Here is a 22454-nt window from a genome sequence, read left to right as displayed (position 1 = left end):
CCAGGGAATTAACTGAGAAAGACAAAACTGAAAACATCAGAAGACAATCCCACCTATTCTATGGAAAAAAATACCTCCAAAGTGGTGCCAAACCAGCAGCCAAGAAAGTTGTTTGAGCCCTGGAGCTCCTGAGGTTCTGCCCTGATCCCAAGAGCCTCACACAGCCCCTCTGGATAAGCACCAGCACAGGGTGCTTGCTTGGAGCTGCTAAGTGCTCCCACCGGGTAACCGCTCTGCCCAGACCTTCCAGCCCCAGAGGCAAGATCTGCACAAGCTCCCTCCACCCTTCATCAGCTGTGAGTGTCTCAGTAGGATAAACCACAGCACCTCCTGAAGTGCTGAACTTCAGTACCTCCTGAAATGCTGAAATTTCACCTACTGTCCATAGTTAGAAGAAAGGAAGAATCTAAGTCAAACCAATTTGACCTCACTGTCCAGAGTGTCTATGATATTTGAGTTTCCACACACAAAATCCCACCTCCCCAGCACCTCAGGCACCTATTGAAGACCCCACTACTTTGTCAAGATTTAAATTTGTTAAATGGTTCCTGTTCAGTCTTATTTTTTTTGAGTACTACACAGCATTTTCAGCAGGGAACTTGCACAGTAAGTTTTCAGGCACTGGCCAGATAATATCTGACAGCTGCAGCGAAATCCAGGACTTGGTAACCTGCAGCACAATTAAACCGCCATCAGCATCAAGCAGCCCGTTCCTGATCTTTGTACAGACACCACCTTTGTTACACAGACAGCAGCCTATCTTCAGAGTTCTGCCACTTCACAGAGAACATGCAACAGGAATATCAAACATATGCTCCAACAAAGACAGCTCCTTAATTAGTACAGTATCAGCTTATTTCAAGCACCAAAGGTTTCAGCAGACTATCACATCTACTTTGTTTTTCTAGACAAACAGAGAAAATTACCACACCAACCTCCCAACACATTTGTTAGGCTATCTGAAAAACAACAAAAAAAAAACCCCAAAGTTTTGGGAACCAAAATGATAAAATGCAAGAGGACCATAAACAGATTTCTTCTCAGCATCTTGAAGCAGGCGTAGGCCTGCTCTGTTTAGCTCTGTTACATCATTTACTGGAAACAAAACGTAGTAAGTTTTGTATCATGCAGCTATAAACTCGAGTATTTTAGATACTGAAACCTAAGTTTACTTTTTTATTTTGAGATTCAAGCATTGTTACATTCAAAACATACCTTGAACCATTTGGTGTTAGCCAAGATGTATCAGCTCAAATATTATTTAAATAAACACAACAGAACTTCACACATATGACTAAACCAGACTTTCTGCACTGGGTTTCACCACAAAGATCTTACTAGAAAATATCAGTATTGCACACATATCAAACTAAGAAGTAAGTTCAGGGATTTCTGATCAGTGCTGTCGACAGAGTGAACATTTCTGCCTGGCCTTACAAATTTCACTACTGATGATAACCAAGCATTAACTTTTAAGATCTCTGCATCAACAAAAAAAGGCACATTTATACCATCTTCTGTATGGTTTTACCTTGGAGCTTTGACCCACCTCCTATCCCTCATTTGTTTTGGTAAACCCCTCAAATACCTACAAAAAACTCCAAACAGTTGGACTGAATACAAAGTGGTTTGTGTGATTCCAGAGATTCAATTTCTCCAATTCCAGGAAAAAGCCTTATTTCCCACAGATTACAGAAGGGCAGCAACACCCCAAGCTTGCAAGGCACATCTGGACAGATACAAACAGGACATGTGATCTCCAACAACATCTGTAAGCTCAACATCCTGCACAGTCGCCCTCAGGAAAAGAAATCTGGGAAAATATCCCATGTTAGCACAGATGTGCCAGTGAGAAAGTCCTTACAGTAAGGAACACCCCATTAATACTGGGCATGAGTATTTCTGTTTCCATGGAAGTTAAACTCCACTTTGAAGCACACAATTAAAAATTCTTCTGTCAGATCAGGGCTGGAAATTTCAACATTTCACAAAAATAAAACAAAACCCACTCAGCTTGTCACATAACTTTGTGGTTTTGCAAGTAATTTTAGATAACCTCTATTTATTGACAGATTTTAGTACATCCTGAAATGGCAGGATAAACACAAAGCACATGTGCCTGAGAAGACTTTTAAGATGGTTCCCTAAATCTAATCCAAGCCAGGCAAAAAAGCCAGAAATGCAGTAAGAAAATCGAGATGCACAGAATGAACAGCTCACCTGTAACAGTTACACAGAAACTCTTTTTCTTTAAGAAAGAAAATAACTGGCATCAGCTGCTGTAATTAAGGTTACTGTAACAGAAGACAAAACAAGGCAGGAAGACAAGGCATCACCTTCCTGTCAGCGAAGGCCAACACCCACAGCTGTCTTTTTCAAAGTCATACAGAAAGCCTTGAAATTTCTTATTTATTCCCTCATCCCCAACACAGTTTGATTTTGCAATGAGGGTGAGCCAAATCAGCACTGATATCTGAACTGATAAAATATTCCCTAAACCTATTTTGATACACAGCATGCAGGAGTTTAGATGGAGTTGGATGGAGCTCTGAGTTTCCAGAGAGAAGTATTTTGGTTTTACTTTTTTTTTTTTCCCTTTGCTGGGGGAAAAAAAGAACAAGCTTAAAATAGTGACAAAAATCTATACATAGCTTTGAATATAGGACCACGTTACATAAAGCTACAAAAAATTATCTAATCTATCTAATTACAGATAATTAATATTTTCTTTTTTTGGGGAGTGCTGGCAGGCATTACTGCAGTTTTCAAGAAGACATCAAAAATATTCTCATCTGAAAAAAACATGATAAACGTAACTGGCATGCAATTGTAGGCAAACCTTCTTCTGATCAAGGTAGAAACGCATAGAAAAAATATTAAACTGTCCACAATTTAATTAATCCTTATAACATCTAGAATGTATTTCTCTTCTAAACGCAGAACCTTTAGAAATTGCAGATGACAAGCTGATATTCTACCTCATCAAATGAATATACTTATTTTTAATGAAGCAGTTTCAGACAGACTACTTACAGAAATGAATTACATTTCACATTAAAATGGCAACTAGATTTTTAACCAGCCTCTTTCCCTTCACTGTATTATCTGCTACTAATTTTTCCCTCATCAAGTTCTAAACACCACCTATGAAAAGAATTCCAAGATTTAGCCTATCTTTACCACCTTCAATTACAGAGCTACCTTACAGCCTGTCTCCTTTAAGCTCCCTCAGATCACCTTCCTCAGGTCTTCAGCCTCATTTTCACTTATCCATTATTAGGATTCCAAAATAAGACACAGCACAAGATGATCAAATTTTAACCCTTCAGTCCCACCAAATACAGAAATAACTGTAGGTCCTCCCTTCATGACAAAAATACCTTGTTTTCAACAATTCTTAATTACTGTGGAATATCTGACACAGGGAACATATTCATTAACCCCAATCCAGGTCCCCTAAACATCTGCAACACCTTCTGAAGTATTCCTATTTTAAACCTGCTGGAGTGATTTGTATTGGATTTTATCAAGACTTAAATCCAGCAATATCTCAACATTTGCTTTTTAACTGCTTTCTCAAGCCCTTATTCCTGTGTCCTGTCACACTCCCCTCCACCCCCAAATATCAATAACCAGGTCAATGTGTAACATCTGGATGTATCCTTATTTTCTGCCACTTTAGGCCAGTGCTGAAAATCCTGGAGAGAATTAAGAAGTTATTATTTCCAAGGCTCCTTACAAATTACACTTCCATAATGTCCCCAAAGAAGTATTTTTTTGGCTAACACATAGAAAAATTCCCATGTAGGCATCTAATTCCAGCACCCCCACTAAAACTGAGCGTAAGATATACATAGCAAGCAACACCACATCTTGGCTGCTTCCAGATGGCATCCATGAATATTGTCATTACTCCCTAGCTGGGTTCAAGACAGAAAATTCCTGCATTTCTAAGAATATACCGGGCAAGGCAAACATCACCCCCTGTAACCAGTACACTCAAGCCCTCCAGACAGGCAGAAATATTCCATTATATTCCAAGAGACTAATAAATCACAACACATTCTGCACCTCTCTAATAAATGCAACGGACAAGTATTTCATACAAATGAATACTCTTACAAGATGTTAATTACAAAGAACTCATTTTAGAAGGTCAGCTGTTAAAGAAAGAGGCCAAGAAGACGTGATTTTTATGTTCATAAAATTATTTTTAAGTGCGCCTTTGTATTCCAAGGCTAACCATCTCCTTTCTCTCTACTCGGAAATCCTCTACTACTTCAATAAAAATGCAATATTCTGCCTCAAAACCTATCTTGGAGTGTCCATATTTTTGTACTAGGAAGCCTTCCACAGCAATTTACGTTGATTATTTTGGCATCTGAAGTAAAGGTACTGCTCATAGCCAGCTCAAAGCTTTTAAAAACCTCTTAATGTTCTGCTCAACTACCAGTTGGCTCAAGTATCTATGGATTCTGCATATATTTCTGTTTGGTGAAAAACAAATCCACACTCACAAAATCCCCAGCACACTGGACACCCTGTGAAGAAATAATAAATTGAGACACTATGTTAAATAGAAACATAGGGGCTTGGGGGTATTTTTGTTTTTTATCATGACCTTGGCTAATACTAGTTCCAACTTTATCAGTGGGGAGAAAAAAAAACATTTTGAATGGAGTATGTATTCTTTTCATTTTCAGTCTGCACTTGAAGCAACCAAGAGACTCCCTTCAAAAAATGTCCACTTTATCTTCAGTCACATGCTTAAGAAACATTTCATTAATGCAAGCAAGCTGCTTTCAAGGTTATACTTTTTTGCCACATAACCAGTGAAATCCTGTTAAAAAAAAAAAAAAAAAAAAAAGTCCCCATCTAAAATTCTGGCATGACCACAGGTATTAGAGACTCCAAAGACAACTCACCTAAGTGTAATTCAACCACTGGAATGCCCAATTTCCCATTTCAGCTTGCTCGTAACAAAGCAGCGCTAAATGCCATTCCTGAGATAATACAGTGTGCCATATGGCTAAAACTGGATATTAAAATTGAGAATATCAATTACCAATCCACTAATGCTGAGAGGCAAAATCCATGGACGGTAAGAATTTAATCCAATTCAGTGCCTAGAACATGAGCTGAGCCCTATGTAGGGGAGACAAATCTACCACTGGTTTCACAGAATGCAAACAACTCCAATTTTTTATTGCAGTAACTATAAAACCAGCTGAACCTAACACTTGCTTAACATCCCTAACCACAGCTCCAGGCCTGGTAGGAATCTACAAAAACAACAAAAGTTTCAGATGAATTGGCATCTGGTTTCACAGGGATTGAGAAATCATAACTAAGTTACTATTTAAGAAGAAACAGTTTAGTTGTTTTCCACATGACCAAATCGAAGCCTCCAAAGCACCAGGAAGTTACACAGTGCAGCCAACATCTTGCTTAACTTCAGGAAAAGGCATCCTACAAACACAATATATACTTCTACGATAATTAAAGGGCCTTGAAATTGCATTAGTTGAAGGATTTTCTTATTCTATGTAAACTCGTTTCATGGTTCAAGTTTTAAAATTTATAATAGCTGTGGAGTGTTTTCTTCTGGGATGATATAAAGAATAATGCTACACAAAATTCTATACACTCCCTGATTATACAGAACTTCATTGATTACTTACACAAGAATTCTCATTAAGTCCAAATACAGCATCTCCAAATTTCCATGAGGGATGGAGGTGATTTAAAAAACTGTTCTGCTAAGATTTCCTGTGGAATTTTAATTTACCATGTTGTCAAAGATTTCATGCTAGGATGCCTGCTACATACTGACTTAGCAGCTGCAAGGACTCAACAAGGATAAATGTAATTTATCTTACCCAAAACAGAATCTCACTTCACTCTGCTCCTTTCTGATCCCATACTAAAAGGCCAAAGTAGTAGTAACAAAAAAATTGCACAAGTAATTTCAGGTTTAACAGGACATTAACATCAAATGGAACTAACAGCTTATTGGACAGTATTCTTAATTTAAAAAAAATGTTCTTGAAACACCAAAGGAGTAAAATGTACTCAGCTAATTTCAGCTTTTTTTTAATTAAAAAAAACACCAGCACCAGAAGCCTCAACTGAAAATCAGCTCTGCTGCTTCCCAGCTTCCTTCTGCATGAGCTACAGCTGGGTTACTACAATAAACTAACAAACAACTGATTATATATTAAGTCATAGATAAACATTACTAAAATGTTTGATATTATCAAAGGCTTGGAGATCATTTGAATACAGAAGACATAACAAGCATTTCTTATTTTTCTTGCTGGGAAGTGTATTGTTTTAAGCCTAAGTCCAGTATATCAAATATTAACCAAGCTATTTTATTTAGGCTACCAAAGTAAAGGAGCTTGGCATTATAGTGAAATATCACAAAAGTTACAAATCAAAAGTCCATTTTTCTTAAAAGGTACTAAAAACACACATAAAAGGCTTTAAAAATGTGTAATGTCATTTTGAAACAGACTACTTCTCAGACACGGAGCTGCTTTAACATCCCCCAAGCCCTTCTTATTCCCACCCATTAAAAGAACAGTTATCTAGAGGATGGCAGTAATTCTGGGTCAGCAGCAGTCCTAAAAATTGTGAGTGTTCTGAAGCAGACAGGAGACTCTTCTGTGCCACAGAAAGACACCTGTCTGCACAGGCTCTGATCTGATGATTACCTGGCCAGCACAGACCCACGGCCCAGCAGTCTTTGTATACCTGTGCTCTACAATTAAAAACTGTTTTTTAGCAACAGGCTTAATAAAAGCCAGGAACATTTTGGTGTTGTTAAGCAGGCACTGCAAGGTAAAAACGAAAATTGTGTCACTCCTTTATTCAGTTAAGAGCCTATGTGAACATTTCAATAAAACTATTTACTCCTCCCACCTAGTTCCTATCTGGAGGAGCTCACAAAAATTAAGAAAAAAACCTCACAGATTTCTCGCAGCAATCTTCCAAATGTTCCTCCTACCCCCACCCCAGAACAGAAGAAAGCAAAGAGAACGAGAAAGTAAATCTAAAACACAATTACGAAATAAGATCTAGTTTGGCAAAGCTGGGGTGAGGAGGAGTTGAAAAATGAGAGCTGCCTTGCTGCAAACGCCATCTTGTTGCAGCTACTGGGCCCAGGCACAGAGAGATCCATTCATTCACAGCAAAAAGAAAATCAAACACACACCCTGGCTAATCTGCAGCCACCAAAACAACTACACTATTATCACCCCTTCTCCTCTCCTCAAGCACACAAGGGAGAGAAATAAACTCTGATCTACCACATTTAGGACAGATTTAGGTATTAACATATCATCTTCGTTTCCTCACACGTATTTCACATAGACATCGACAGCATTTTGTCTCGATTCACATCCTTGTGTCCGGATCAGCTTAAATATGGGATAAATCTCTCACGATTAGGTGCAGACATCCTACAGCAGCAAAATGTTTAATTTTTCAGTCTTAAATCACCTCTCCAAGTTGAGCCAACTATTCTCAAAAGCTGTTTCAATAATCACTTAAGCCCTACATTTACAGTCCTTTCCTCCTATTTCCTCCCGTGGAGACAATACATAATAACGTGGCAGTCGGCACATCCTAGAAAGGATGCCTGGTTTAAAACGAGTCCCAGCCATGACTTTGTTAGAGAATAATGAAATATCACATTCGTTAAAATTTCAGTTCATCTTCAGGAATGATAAATTGACATCTTACGATAACCTCTATATCACTCTGATTTTCTTCTGGACAAGATTTTTTTCTTAACAAAACGCCTCATCTCTTTCATATTTACATGCACGGCTTTACACATCTTCATTCCCTACAAAGCTGTTAAAAATCCTACACGTCCAATACCCCTTGCATGGATTTAAAAAAAAAAAGAAAAAAAAAAAAGCTGAAAGCCTTTCGATAAAAAGCTAGGAATTGAAGTAATATTTTAAACAGCATTTCCAAGGAGAAAACTCCATCTTTCTACTGTAGCAAACACCCTCCATGATCTTCGTTATCGCTGCTACGGGCACACAAAAATATGCAGCACCATAATACATGGGGGAACTAATATGCGGTTTGAATCCATCCTCGGTTCCGGTTTTAACGAGAACAAAACCTTCCCTACCCCTCCCTCGCCCAGCACACCCAGCATGAGCCCCATCTGCGAGCCCTTGGCTGGCTGGGGGTGCTGGAAGCAGCCTTACCCTGTTTGTCTCACCCCCGGCTCCTCTTAATCAGTTTTCCACCATTACAGCAGACACACCATTGCTTCTTTTTCCCCTTGAATCTCTCTCCAAATATTCCCTCTGCCGGCTGGATCGCTCGGGAAACTCGCCTTTTGTGGCTTAAGACAAGACCCCAAAACCGTCTAGCAGAGACCACTACAGCGTAATTACAATTAAAAATGGAACCCCGCAAGATCCGAGGTCTCCTCCCTTTTCGCCTGGAAGCCTTCGAGAGGGAATCAGTCCCACCCCCACCTTTTTCCCCTCCTCCTCCAGCTACAAACACACTTCTTTTTTAGGGGAAGCTGGAGCCCCGAGGAGGTGGGAAGCGCGGGGGAGGGGGGCTATTTCCAACCCCGCCATACCGAGGGTCGCCGAGAACGGGGGCGATGAGGAGGCGGCGGCCCGGGGGGCCCCCGGTGCGGCGGCGGAAGGGGAGGACAGGGGAGGAAAGGAGAGGGAAAGGAGAAGTGCGGCAGGAGGAGGAAGCGCGGGGGAGGGGAAGGAGCGGGGCTGAGGGGGAGCCGAGGGAAGATGGCCCCGGGGTGGGGCCGGCCGGGGTTCGGCGGGCGGGAAACGCGTTCTGAAGGACCCCTGCCCTCCCCGCACCCCTCACACGGTTACCTGCCCTCCCGGCCGCTGCTCATGAACCGGGCCGGTCCGTCCGCCGCCCGCGGTCCTGCCCGCGTCCCGCCGGCCTGGGGAGGGAAGGGGGGCGGAGGAGGAGGAGGAGGCGGCGGAGGAGGAGCGGGGGAGCCGCCCGCGCTGCGCCCGGCGGGTCCCGGGGAAGGCGGCAGAGCCGAGCGGGAAGGAGGGATCCGCGGGGGAGGGGGTGTCGCTGGGTCTCGACTCCTCCTCAGCCCGCTCAGCTCCCCGCAGCCATCGGGCAGCGGCAGCCTGGGCGCGGCGAACCTCCCTCCTTCACCTCCTCCCTCCGCCCCGCCCGTGCTGCCCGCCCGGGAAACCCCGGCTCGGCTCCCGCCCCGCCCCGGCCCGCCGACCCGCGCGGTCCCGCCGCTCCCCGCCGACCCTCACCGGAGGCTCCACCGCCCCGCCCTGGCCCCGCACAGCCCCGGCCGCCGCGAGCCTCACCGGAGGCTCCGCCGCCTCCACCGGGCACCCGCCCAGCGCGGCCGGGAGGGAGGGCGGGCGGTGCGCGCTCCCGGGAGCCTCGCGGTGCGCGCTCTCGCGCGCAGGCAACGCCCTTCGGCCCCTTACGCTGGCGGCGGCCGCGCGCTTCCCTCCTCCCGCCCGCGCTCCCGCGCGCTCCCTCCCCTCAGCGAACAAAGGGCGAGGGCGGGCGGTGTACGGGGGGGGTCGCGGTCGCCTCGCCGGCCCTGCAGGCCAAAAACAAGTCTGAAAGAGCCGGATGGGAACAGAAAGACACGGAACTGAACCCACAAATGGTGTTTAAGCTCAGGGCTGGGAGAGGCAGAGCCCCCTCACCATGTCAAATGGGAGCGCTCCGGGCTGCGGAGTGTGAAAGGGCGGGAGAGAGGCCACAGGCCTTAAAATGCTGCTCACAAGAGGCTGGCAAGCAATAAATACCTTCATATCATCGTGTGAGGAGAGACTGCGGGAGCTGGGCCTGGTTAGTCTGGGAAGGGAAGGCTGAGGAGGGATCTCATTAATGAATAAAAATATCTCCCAGGGGTGACAGAGGATGGTGGCAGACTCGTCAGCGGTGCCCAGCGACAGGACGAGGAGAAATGACTGTAAACTAAACCAGAAGTTCCGCCTCAACATGAGGAAGAGCTTTTTTCCATGAGGGTGGCAGGGAGCAGCTGCTCTGGGAGGGCGTGGAGTCTCCCTTTCTGGAGACATTCCAAACCCACCTCGACACGTTCCTGCTTCATCTGCTCCCGGTGACCCTGCCTTGGCCAGGGTGATCTCCAGAGGGCCCTTCCAACCCTAAAAAAATCTGTGATTCTGTGATCTTTCCCTCAGGAACTTGACAAGTAGCAATTCTGTAGCTTAGAACTTCTATTTTCCCAGCTTTGCTTATAAAGGTACTTACACAGCCAAAGTTTCCAGAGCGTTCTTTTCATATTCTCCTCACAGCATTCATCACTGCTCTGGAAGGGTTTGTATGAAAGAGAAAGTAGGGAAAAAAAAACAAAAAAGAAGCATAAAAATTGCGATTTCTGTCTTGCAGGCGGACCTCAGGCAAACCAGGCAGGAGAGATGTTACCAAAATGGAATCATTTCACACCAGAACTCACATACTGAAACCCTAATTAATATTGAAAAGTAAGTAGAGATACAGTATTGCATCACTTTTCCTCCTGTCACTGGTCTAAATCTGTGGGTTTTTCCCAGTATATGTTTATACCTTGTTGAAAGGTGAGATTACTTGGTAACCAAAATAGGTTTATAGGAAAAAGTGAAACAACCCACAGCATTATAGCCAACTTTCAATTCAAACCTATCCAGCTCGAATACACTGTAATAAAATAAACAAAACCCCCCACAAAGCACAACAAAAAACAACCGAAAAAAAAGGTTAAAGAGGCCAATATTTTTTCTGCAAACTCTTCCCCCGGTAGATTCTTGCTTCTCTGGAATTTAAACCAAAGTGTTCCTTCTGTCATGCTTTCTGAAGGGAGGTGTGGTTACCTTTAATTAGAAAGAGAAAGAGCAGGTTTGCCAATTAAACTGTAGGAAAGTGGGTTGGCTATTATTCAGGTTGTCTGTTATGAAAAGCTATTAGATCCTCGTGTGGTTAAGCCTTTGCTTTATAATAATCAAATGTTTGTTTTAAAATAACCTTTATGATGCACTAAAGCTTCAATTCATCACCCTGAGATTTACAAATAACGAAATAAGAAATTTACTGAAATTAGAATAAATTATTCTTGAATTGCTGTCCCAAATTGCTAATATTCTTTCCAATAACCATGGGGAAATTTCTGTTCCACCCCTGAAATGTGGACAGGAATTATCCTATTAAAATCTCTGGAACCACATTGTATGCATGTGGGGATTTCAATGTTCTTGAGGCTAGAGATTCATCCAGCATCCCCATCTGGAAAATACTGATTAAATCTAAGTGCTTAAGGAGCACCACAACTTTTACTAGATATTTGCAAAGTTGCCTACAGATTTCAAAAGCAGTTACACACAATATTTTAGTCATTAAATCTCAGGGAGATTTATAGTAGGCAAATTGCATGATTTTTAAAAATTATTTAAATATTTTTTAGTTAGAGATTGCTTTTAGTCTTAGCAGAGATTAAAATATCCTTTTGGGAATACACCATTTGTGTGGAAAAGAATGACCATTTACCACATCAGGCAAAAAAAAGGTACTCTCCATAAAGGATTTAAAAAAAAAAAAAAGAAGAAGAAGAAAAATCCTTGTTTTACAAAGAAAAATTTCTCAATTTTACAAGATTTTGTGGAAAATTTTCAGCTAGCACTGGATCATACAGCAAAAAATCTGTGTAATGAACAAAAATAACGTTCTGAGATTGATAGCAAATAGTAAATCACATTTTGCTTCTTTGAGAAAATAGCTGCATTGAGATTTTGTTATTGGACTAGAACAATTGTAGTGTGAATTAATTATATCATAAATTACATAATTACAAGTGTTATTATGAACTAATGCATGCCTTTTTCCCATTGCACGTTCTTATCATACAGATACTGCTTTTCTTCCTTATATTTCTCTTACATTATTTTACCAATTCTAATAACTAAACATGCTTTGTTTGGTTTTTTTTTTTAATAAAATACACATTCAGATCTTATCCTCTCCTAGGAATCTCTAATTTTTTTCTTGCATTCTAATTTTTATGCATTCACTGTTTCATGAGAGCTAAAGGGAATTTCTCTCCCCAGGTCTTGTGCTCTGCCACGTCTTCAAATCCATGGAATTTGGGTAAGGAATCTGCATCAGTCAGGAGTGTTTATAGCACATTTACACACAGTTAATGCTTTCAGCACACCTAAAAATACAACTGTTGCAATAGTTCCTGTTTCTGATCCTGTGATTTAATTATATCTTATTCTCCAGTGAGAAATTTGATTGATGTACAGTTCCACTGCTATTATGGGGAGGGATCCTGAGGATTGGAAATGGTTGTTTACAGAGGGGAGGTTGTTCCAGGTGGGGTGGGTTTGGTTTGTAAATCTCACTGGACAAATCAGTTTTGCTGCATTTGAAAACCTGTCAGAAGAATCCCACCTTGCTGTGTGCAACAGGGTGGTTTATTCTGCTGTCCCGTGCTGGAAGCTACTGCACAGGCATTACCTTTATTTTTAAAATTTCTTTTTCATTTTTAATCTTAATTTTTTTTGTATGGGCACACAGATCCATAAACTGCCCTAGTTTTTAGTGTTCAGTGGACGAGTGTGCAAATCACCAGAAATAAGTGGATTTATCAGATATAAGTTTATCTGTTTCTACACGCTGCAAAAATATTGTTTGTAACTAAACTAACTAGCTGAAAATACCTGTAAATACCTGAAGAACTGGTATAGATAATTAATAAAACCAATTTTTATGGTTTTTTGTTAGTCCACCTTGAAGTTACAGTTTTCCTCTTGGGTTAGAGCCACAGAAAACCTCTCTGTAAAAAGGTTGCTCCATAGTTCTCCATTGCAAAACTTCTTGCACCTTTTTCTCAATCAGCTGACATTAGCCCCTTCGTAGGGAACATCCTGAGTTAGATGAAACTTCGGGCAGTTTCACTTCATAAAGTAATTAATTTTTGCATACCGCTAACATTGTTATAATCAAAATTTACATATTGGTATTTGAGTGAAAATATTGCACAGTTTTTAAGGTAAATCAAGATGCTGCTGGTCTCTGTAAGAATAACTGTCACCAAACAGGTATAATTTATGCTTTCTGAAAAAGGGTGAAAAATCAGCACTTCTCAAGATTCCATAGCTCCTCGGATGGTATAAGAATACTGCTGAAATAATAAATAATTATGGTTTGCCTCCTTTCTTTGTAACCTCAGATAAGTGTTTTAAATAGACTGACTCAAAACTCCACCTCATATTCCAGAATCACACCGGCACCATTTCCCATTCCATAACATTTTGTCTGCCTTTGTGTCCTTTGATGGCTGTAAGAGTGCCTTCTGTGAACCCTGGAGAGAGCCAAGGAGACACTCACGTGATTTTGGATTAGTTTGAAGTTCTCCAATTGGTCCCTAAAACAAAGCAGAACTCTCATTTCTCCTGACATTGCACCAAAATTAAAGGAAGCTTATACAATGTCTAAACTTCAGCTATGCTTCAATCCTGAGTCTATTCAGAACTCTTTTTTTTTACTATTGTTTTATTTTTTTAAACCTTATTCAGAGCTGTTCCAAGTTGCTGTTATTTGTCACTTCTTTAACAATTGGATGACAATCATCACTGCTACCTTCTGAGGAAGGACCCAGGTAGCAGAATATCAAGATCATTCATTAGAGAAAATAAATAAGTAAAAGAAAACTGAATATAAATCCTCAGTGGGGCCAGGCAGAGCAAAAAGTAGGAGTAGCTCAGTCTCCTTAGTTACATTCTGCATTCTCACAGTTTCTTTCAGTTTCCCTATTATTATGGAACAAAAGAGTTATTTTAAACGACTTCTGAGAACATCACATAAAATTAGCAGAACTGTGTTAGTCTGCAGAGAATATAATTGACAAGGTTCTAGGGTAAGGGGAACTGGTTCTGAGAGTTGAATTCATGTCAATTAGGGAAGTCCATACACCTGAGTTTTAAACTGATACAGTGGTGGAAGATGATCCCGAACTCCTTTCTTATGGTGAGGATCAGGATGGGTTATCTGTGAAATGGGTTCAAGGACAGTTAATTCAGAACCATTGGGAGACTTTGCAAGTCACTTCAAAATCCTTTGGAAAAATCCATTGCCGTGTAAGTGAAGCAGCACGGTTGTGAGGGCCCACAGCTGTCCTGGGTGTGTTCCTGGGAATGTTATATATATGTTATATATAATCATGTCTGTATATGACTGTCTTTGAAGAGCTCGTCCTCAACAGAGGCACAATAAGCTACACTGGAACAGGACACACTGGGCTACATGTCCTAAAACGCATTATCTCTAGTCCTGTTTTCTCACGAATTCCAGTCTTGTTTTCTCACAAATTCTAGTCTTGTTTTCTCACCAATTCTGGCTGGAGGTGCTTTTATTTCCAGGGAAAAACCTTGCTCCTATTGCCTTGTGACCCATTTTAAAAAATCAATGTCACAGGTATCTCTGACTTCAACGATAATACAAATTTATTCCTAGTTCCTATGTTTAGCAGAACTTGAAGCATTTTCCAAAGCAAAAAAAAAAAACAACATAGGAAGCTGCAGCAGAATGATGTAAAATTATTTAGCCACCAACACCCAGCAGTTTATAGAAAGGAGATGAAATATTGGGGTTGCTTGAACCTGGATCTACTGTTCCTCACAGTCAACACATGATTTTATACTGTGATACAATCCTACAGTGTGATACAGAGTTTTGTAATCTATGTGGGTACTTGTTCAACAAAATACAGAACTCCTCTGCTGGGAGTAAGCTCTGTTCTGAACTCTTCTGTTTTTTCATCTTCCAACCTTGAAACAGGTGTCTCGAGGTTGGTGTGAGCATGCTTATGCACTTAACAAACACCAATTCTCCCTTTTTTTTTTTTTATTCTATTTGTATAAATCCATCTTGAGAAAACCAGAAGAATAGCTTTGAGTGCTTTTTCCCTACAATCAGAATTGTATCAGAGCTCTTTTCCATGTGCTGGGGATTATTCTGGTTTTCCTTTGTACTCAGTTATCTGTTGCAAGTTTACATTTTTTGCTGTACCTTTAAACTTGCAAGCTGTAGCTTGGCTTTTAAAAGTCCTTTGGTGTTCCTGGAAAATAATATAATAGCAACAAAGGGAATTGTTATAATCATCTTAGAAATCAGATTCTGCAGCGTGTATGTACACATCTATAAACACACAACCAATTGCACACATGTAGGTCTTCCTTTAAGTAAGTAACATTTGGGTTGCATGAATGCTAATCAAGCAGTTTGAGGAAAAGCTTAAAGCCTCATATTTCCCCATTTAAAGGGACTTTCCTCAAGGGGTTCCCTGAGCAACTAACAGAAAAACAACTGGGACCCAGGAGATGCTGGGAGTTTAGAATCCACATTGAGAATTCAGCCTAGCTACTAAACTTTCCATGATGTCAGACACACCAGACCTGTGGTGAAGTTCGAGAAAGAATTTGCTTATCTTGCTGTGTGTCAGATTCCCATAGAGCTTCCATCCCGTTCTTCCATCCTTGACATAGCAGTTTGGGAAAGTGGGCACAGGTGTCTGTCCTAGGGAAGCTGCTACCAGACATTTCTGTTCTCTCAAAGAGCCTGTCCTGCAGTTGAAGGAGAACTTCAGTGCTGCTGCAAGAATCCACAATCCAGAAAACAAAAATTGCAGTCATAAACCAAAAATATTCATGGTCAGGGGACTTGTACCACTGTCCTTGGAGAATCTGTGGGAAGTCAAACAAAGCCTAATTGCCTTAAAGAGGGATAAGGTGTGCTTGAAAAGGTCAGTAGTCATTAATTTAATTGCTGTAGGTAATAAAATGAATAGGTTCAGTGATGGTTACATCTTGTACTCCAAAAATAAGTACTTATTTGGGAAAATGTCCTGGGACCAAGCAAAATACAGTTCAATTTCTGCTCAGAATGAAAGAACTTGCAGCCGAGCTCTACACTTCTATCTCTGAAAGTTCATGTTCTTCGAGCAAGGGGCTGGGCTGGGTTCTAAATTTACAAAAAAGAGAACTTTCTTGTGACCTCTGGGATCTGTTACAGTAAATATCCCAAATCTCAAACCACTTGTCAGCAAAGATCCTGATTCTGTGAAACCCTTCCATGTGAGGACCTGTTACAAAAAACATGCTTATAAAATTCATGTTTCCAAGCAGCAAAACAAAACATATATAAAGTGTAACATCTCTCAAGCCACTGCTCAAGGGAACTGACAAAGTACAAACAGCCAACACAGTCTGATTTTCAGAGGCTGAATGAATGTTTTAGTAAATAAACAGCATGTGAAATTTAGTTTTTATACAATTACATATAGTGGAAAAAAATAAGCCCCTGTACATGTCTATTTTTGCTTAGTCAAGCCAAAATATTTATTGAAGAAATAATTTTGATGGGAAATATTTTTATAAACCTTAAAACACAAACAAGTTTGGACTAAGAAGTTCTAAAGAGTCAAGAAATACATTAAAAAATAGATACTCAAAGTAACATAAACCACCCCCTTTCCCCAATGATAATATTGTCATGAACAAACACAAAACTAGGAAGAAAACCCATAAAATCCCAGTGACCTCTAAAAATCTTTAACTTTTTACTCACTGAACAAACTAGTTTCAGACCTGAGAATAAGATCTACTTGTAGGTGATTATTGTGTGTTGAGATTTGATGCTTGATTAAAGACATTTTTACTCAAGAACTGTAACAGCTGGAAACCAGCTTTCATATTACACCGTGAGCAACATGAAATGCCCATTTCTCACCTCCAAAAGCTCAGCAACAGAGCCCCAGTGTTGCCAACGTGTGTTGAGGTGGAGTTGTGCTGTTCTGTTTCTGGGGTGTGTTGTGCCAATCCAATACAACATAAAGGCCATTGGGCTTTTGGGATTTCTGCCACAGTGGTGCCAATAGGGATTTGCATCAGAATTTTTTTTTTTTTTTTCTTTTCATTTTGGATTTTGGAAATTTTGCATTTGCAGCAGAAAAATCTGAATTCCAGGTTAGGGGTCCTAGACTGTAAGTAACTCAAATTTCCCACTAACTTCAGCTTTGGAACATCCTAGAAAAGATCCAGCATTATCAATATTCAATTCAGCGCTTAACTAAAATAGACAAAAAACATGGTGACAGTTCTGAATAAATGGATGGGCTTACAGCAGAACTTTGAACCTCTTAGATTACTGGGTAGTACTTCAAAGAATAGTTTTGTTTCCTTTGAATTTAAAAATAGTAATTGAATTGTTTCAGTTCTTCACATTCCCACCTTTTATTTATTTTTTCCCCCTATGGATTATGCGCTACCATCATAGCATACCTACAAATAATTTAGTTTGTAAGGGATTCAAAAAGAACACCTTAGAGAAAAAACAAACCTTGAAAAACAGATAATATCAGCACCACCTTACAGTATTAGAAATATAATACCCAAATGTACTTCTTACTATTTAGAACATGTTTAGAGTTTCATTTATTTTTACGATCAGATGAGTCAATTTCAATTTTTTCATCTCCCCATAGTTCCATATTGGGGTTTAAAGCCTTGTAAGAAATGTAATACGAATAAAGATGAATGACATTTTCAGTACTTTTAATAAAACCTCTTTCCGCTGCCAAAATTAATGTTGGAGTCAAAGCTAAAAGCACTCTGTGGTTTTCTAATATGCACCAGTCAGCAGAAATGCATCCAGAGACATCATCCCCCTTTGGCATTTGTAATTGATGCTACTCCTATTTATTATTTATTAATCTCTCACTTTGAGCATCTGGATGTGACTGAAACTCAATGACTCTTTTGCTCTTCTGTTTTCTTGTATGAAGTAGCAGGTGACTCGTGGCTTTTAACCCCTCACCGCTGCCCCGGCCGACCTGCTGCCTTTGGCAGTGAGGTGACTCCCCTGTGTCCGTGCTTTGAGATTGTGGCGTTTTTCCAGCCTGGCGGGAGGCTGGACGTTGGGAACACGTGTCTCCTGGGAAAGCTGGGAGAGAGGAGCCAAGGGCAGTGTTCTGCTCTGTCTGCATGGGCTGCCTGAGGTTATTTTCTGCACTTGCTGAGGCTGTGCTACAGCTAAAGCCAGATCTGTGTATTTCTGTCTGGCAGTGGAGAGGAGAGGGGGGATCTTGGGAACAAAGAGTCGATCCAGGAGGGTACCAGAGCTCCCTACCTGTCCTGTTCCCAGTCCCACTGCCCAGAACAGTCCGTGCTGGGGCTGTCCTGGAGGGGGCTGAGCCGTGCAGGTGCTCTCCCTCTCTCACTGCAGCTCTGCGGGTGTCTGCTCCAGCTGTGCTGTGAAAGGTACTGAGGCAGGTGCTGCCTCTGTTCCTTCCCCAGTATAGCACGTTCTGTTCAGGAGAGGGGCTGGGGATGGAATAACCTCTGCTTGGTGGAGCTTAGTCACACTCTGCAAGTACAGCCTGCGGGGTTTGTTACACCAGGAGAGAATTCTTGGAGGGAACACATGCACTGTGCTCTGGTAGCAGAGCCACACATCCCAGAGAGAGCCCCACAACCAGATACCAGAACTGGAAGCATCATGAGCTGCATCAGTGCCTTGCCATACTGCAGTTTAGCCCTGCTGAGTGCCCACTCCATGGCATTTTGCTTCTGGGATGCTGGTGAGGATCTCTGCTCACAGACACACAGATCCTGTTCCTACGGACGTAGCTCAGAGATCTAATGTTTTGCAACACTCAAACATTGCCATTTTCCCAGCAAACTTCACATCGACTTCCAGTTGTAATGCTGTTCACATTTTTCCTGTTTTAGTTTGAGGCTCAAACTGGGCAATTGAACTGCCTGGCCCTTGGCCTGGAGTCTAGCAAGCTGTTTTTAAAGGACACCAAAGCCTAGATAAATATCTAGAAAGTGAAATGAGCCTGTTATAATTAGTGGTAGCTTAGGCATTGACTGGATCCAAACCTGCTTTTCCACAGTTTTTCTTACTTTGTAATTGTATCAAAGTTACGCGACGGCCAAATTTTCTGCCTTTGATTGATGCCCACTGTCATCAATAAGAATTTGACAGTGGAAATGGGGTGGATGTCACTAAGGGACACTGTATCACCCTTGTTGATTATGTTTGCTTGGGGAGTGGGTGCAGCTTCATGTGCAGGTACAAAACACAGCTCAGCAGTTGAGGATATTTTGGGATTAAGTGCTGTCACCAAGATCCACTGACCTGTGCTGCCTTCCTTGAACACTTGAGCTGAAGGTGTGGGCCATAAACTCAAACTGCTCTGCAGTCCTAAGAGTTTTCACTCGCAGTGGCAAGGCTGAAGTGAGTCCCATGCTATTCTGCATATAAGGAGGTGGAGGAAGGAAACCTGGAGAGGAAACTGAACTTCCTGTGCCAGAGATTTTATACTGGAGCCTTCCCTGAATTCAAGACAATGCAGCCACAGCTTTAGATGTGAATCACTAGAGCTCAAACATGCAGATTTGAAGAAAGACCCTTCCACATGCACACCTGTGGTTTGGGGCTCATGTCATAAAGAACAATCTGACTGATTTTTGGACCTAGCAGTTGCTTCTTCCATCCCCCACCCCATCTCCAGATGGATGAGAAACTCCCTTTTTTTTTCAGTTTCATTTCTCTGAATGTTGTTTCAGACTCAAAGGAGCCAGTTTGGGCATCAGGATTGACCACAGGTCTGTGGGTAAGTGTCTGCACAGAGATACGGAAGGAAGAGGCACCAAGGGGCCACCTGAAAGGACCAGGCCTGATCACACAAATCAAGGGGACAGGAAGAAGGGCTGTGTGTGACAGCCGTCAGTTGATTAGACACATGTACACACTTGCACTTTTATGATTTATAATTATAAGTGGATGAAGAAGTCACCAGACTAATTCCATAGCTGCTCAAATTATCCTGATTTTTTGTGCTAATTACATTAACATGTGTTGCCTGGCATCTTGCATGTTGATTAAAGCTTGGAGATTTTGGGGTGTAGGTTTTGTACCTAGAAGAGTGGGGTGTGTTAGGAAACCAAGAGGTAGGAATCAATGAGAAACTTGGAATTTTCATTATTATTATTCTGGCATAGCACTGAGCAGTGGGTTTGCAGTATCTCTAGCTACAATTCATGTACGATTTTTTCATCGATAACCATTTTGTTTGAAACCTGGGGGAGCAAGGCCATGCTCTGATGAAATACGGTTTTCTTCTTGGTGACAATGTGATAAACTAGAGAAAGGAAGGGAAATCTCTCTTCCCTCTCTGGCTGGAAAAGCATTATTCCTTGTGTTCTTTTTTTAATCCAAGCAATTTCCTGCGCTTCTAAAGCATGGTCTCCCAAAGGAGGGGTATTTCTGTAGCACCTTCCACCCCAAAGCCCCATGCAAAGCAGGGAGAAGGTTGCATTTATTTTTCCTGCTTTCCAGCAGCTCGTCCATTTCTGATTAAACAGTTCATGTAGAGCAGAGGAGAGAGGGGAGATGCATCTTCCTCTGATTTCACCTTGGCAATTTCCTTCCCGTGGGGCCACGCCGAGGTGGCCGCCGTCACGCACTCGTGGTGCTCCCCGGCTGTGTGAGGTGATGCAATGACAGTGCCAGCCCTGCAATCAGCTCGTGCCCAGGTGGCACCACCGCCAGCCAGGGGAGGAGGCGCAGGGACAGGCGGCCACGGGGGACTTCACGCTCTGCTTTCTGCAGCTCTTTGTTCCACATGCAGTAGAAATCCATTAAACAGCGCACTGGAATTCAGGGGAAATTCCTGGATGATTTAGACAAGTTGGAGAAAAAATGGAGTTAAATATTTGGATGATTAAGGCATTGAAGCATCTGACGTATGAGGGAAGGATGAGCAAGCTGGGAGTCTTTGGCCTCAGGATGAGGTGGTACGGGAGGGATCTATAAATGTGTATAAATACCTGGGGGGAGAGTAGAAAGAAGACAGAGGCAGACTTTTCTCACTAGGCACCAGCTTGCAAGGTAAGAAGCAGTGGGAACAATCCCAAATACAGGAAATTCCACTCAAACATTCAAAAACCTATTTTCACTGTAAAGGGGGGAGGGGGTCAGACAGTAGAGCAGAGTGCCCAGATGGGCAGTGAGATCCTTGGAGAATTCAGAGCCAGAGTGGGCAGGGCAAGCTGTTCTGGTTGGCCCCAGTGAGCAGGAGGGGCTGGATTAGGGGATGTCCAAAGGTCCTTTCCAACCTCTGGATCCTAGAATTGTTTACCAGTGGAAAATAGAGGCAGAGACATTGAAATTGGTACCTATCTAGATGCCCAGGATATCTGTGGTAGAGCTGGAGTCTGTCACACTCCAGGATGTTTCTTGATTGAAAGATAACCCTACTCGTTATCACCGAATTTTTCCTCATTATTACAGTGGAAAATAACCGAACATACGCTTTTTTATTTCCCAGATGGCCCAAGTAATTTGAATTTCAGTATTTTACAGCAGGTACGGTGGGCCTTTTATCAAGAGAGAAAAGTCGATATGTGAAATAAGTAAGGAATAAAAGCATACCACGGTTTTTTTCCTCCAAATAACCGCACTAAATGTAATTGCCGCTGTGTGTGTTGGCCTTGCAGTCTGCCCAGCCGACCTTCACCGGGGCCACTCCGGCTCACTTCCCCCATCTGCTGGGAGCAGGCAGCTCAGCCAAGGGCAGAGGAAACGTTCTCCAAACACACACTGGGTGTTTATTTTTATGGCCGTCTGCTTTGCCGGCTAATCACATCTCTATTGCCTTCAAACCCAGCTGGAGTGACCTTATGTGCGGGGCAGAGCAGCTTCTCCTACCTTCGGAACAGCGGCCTGGGCTCTCTGACAGCTGCCTGGCAAGGGGTTTTGGGGAATGAAGCATTTCCAGCCCTGTGGAGCTGAACAAAGCTTCTTGCCTCTCTCCCCTCAGCATCTTCCCCTAGTTAGGAATGTTGTGATGATGACTGGATGAGGCACCTGAAGTCCAGGGGCTGTTTCTAAATCTCACACTTTGCACAAGTTTCTTCTCCAGATTTGCCCCTTAAGAGGGGGAGGGAGTGGGGAGGTTTTTTCCTGTACTTCATGTCCCACACAAAGTTCATCATGCTCTGACTGTACCTGTATTTCAATATGACAGCGCAGCCCACGCTCAATGTATTCATCCTCCAAATTCTGTGCAAGAAAAGGCAGTGCTACAGTCCCTGTTCTACAGACCAGTGTCATGTGGGAAGTCTGGCAGAAAAGGCAGCAAACTGGGTTTTCCAGGTCAGTACTTGGACCTTGGGACTTCACTTCCTTAGCTGTGGAAGGAAGTAGCTTATGCCATAAACTCCTAGCATGGAAAGAGAAAAAACAATGCACAAATAAGAGCTTGACATCAGTCTCTTCTCTTTCCTTTTTGAGGAAAAGCAGGTAAAAAGTGAGTAAAAATTAAGCCCTTTACTGCAGATTCAGGCATTTCTAGGTTGAAATAGAAATTGATTTTCTCCTTTCTCTGAGTGCTCAAGGTG

The 22454-nt window shown here is 42.1% G+C and overlaps 1 protein-coding gene across 10 annotated transcripts in view; it reads right to left on the bottom strand.

Annotated features, from left to right (window-relative positions):
• The window catches only part of GNB1 (G protein subunit beta 1), a 35017-nt gene extending 25711 nt beyond the window's left edge, over window positions 1-9306 (bottom strand). For 8 of the 10 annotated variants that reach the window (XM_042032042.1, XM_042032043.1, XM_042032037.1 and 5 more), the window contains exon 1: window positions 8874-9186. The gene's annotated coding sequence lies outside the window, so the exon portion shown is untranslated. Of the gene's footprint in view, window positions 1-8228; window positions 8457-8873; window positions 9187-9284 lie in introns of those variants that run through there. The other 2 variants (XM_042032044.1, XM_042032040.1) reach the window with 2 other exon arrangements.
• Window positions 9307-22454: the final 13148 nt, after the last annotated feature.

This window comes from Corvus kubaryi, unplaced genomic scaffold (assembly GCF_017639235.1).
Source record: "Corvus kubaryi isolate FWS band 111438036 unplaced genomic scaffold, C.kubaryi_AGA036_p1.0 37352, whole genome shotgun sequence".
Classification (NCBI taxonomy): Eukaryota; Metazoa; Chordata; class Aves; order Passeriformes; family Corvidae; genus Corvus; species Corvus kubaryi.
This window is presented reverse-complemented; position numbering and strand designations above follow the sequence as displayed.